The sequence below is a fragment of the Pezoporus wallicus genome, unplaced genomic scaffold, assembly GCF_028554395.1.
Source record: "Pezoporus wallicus isolate ANWC-B61680 ecotype Strahan unplaced genomic scaffold, APGP_CSIRO_Pwel_v1 contig_2384, whole genome shotgun sequence".
NCBI classification, from domain to species: Eukaryota; Metazoa; Chordata; class Aves; order Psittaciformes; family Psittacidae; genus Pezoporus; species Pezoporus wallicus.
In genome coordinates this window covers 11,163,527-11,164,303 of record NW_026640488.1, presented here as the reverse complement: position 1 = coordinate 11,164,303, position 777 = coordinate 11,163,527, and the positions used below count along the sequence as shown (strand labels likewise).

General features: G+C 55.1%; 1 non-coding gene across 1 annotated transcript; it reads right to left on the bottom strand.

The window, feature by feature from the left end:
* Window positions 1–230: 230 nt before the first annotated feature.
* TRNAK-CUU (transfer RNA lysine (anticodon CUU)) lies at window positions 231–303 on the bottom strand. The gene has a single exon. It is a non-coding gene; the product is annotated as a tRNA-Lys (tRNA).
* Window positions 304–777: the final 474 nt, after the last annotated feature.

Below are 777 nucleotides of genomic sequence, written 5' to 3'. Positions count from 1 at the left end.
CCATCCATGACACATCCTCTTTTCCCCTCCATTTCAGTACCCAGGCAGCATAGGAAGAGTGAGCATTAACACCAGAAAAAGGGGGAAGAAATACTAGAAATGTTGTGTGTATCTGTTTGTCCTGGGTTCAGCAGTAGCAGTCATGTTTCTCCTTTGTGGTAGCTGGGGCAGTGCTGTGTTTTGACTTCCAGCCTGGGAACAATGTTGGTGAAAACGACAGTTCTTTTTGGCGCCCAACGTGGGGCACGAACCCACGACCCTGAGATTAAGAGTCTCATGCTCTACCGACTGAGCTAGCCGGGCGCAGAGGCCGCTCCCCGGAGGCTGCTCTCCGCCGCCTCCCGCTGCCAGCGGCCCCATTTAAAAGAACTGTCATGGTTTCAACCCAGTCAGGCAACTTGTTCACTCACTCCCAGTGAGTGGTGCCAAGCTGACAACAATCGACGGCCGCCCCCCCCCCACCGGGGCCCTCTCCTCCCCCGCTCCCGGAGGAACGGGGAGGAGGATCGAAAGAGTGCAACTCCTACGGGTTGAGACAAGAACAGTCCAGCAACCAATGTACAACACAAATCACCACCGCTACCACCAACGACAACAATGATAAGAGAGAATAACAAGGGAAGAGAATACGATACCACCAGCCAAGAAACAAGTCCCACTCGGAAGCCCGTGTCCTTCCGGGTAACTCCCAGTTACCCCCCACCCCGGGCATGACGTGCTGTGGTATGGAATACCTCCTTGGCTAGCCTGGGTCAGGTGTCCTGTCTCTGCTTCCTC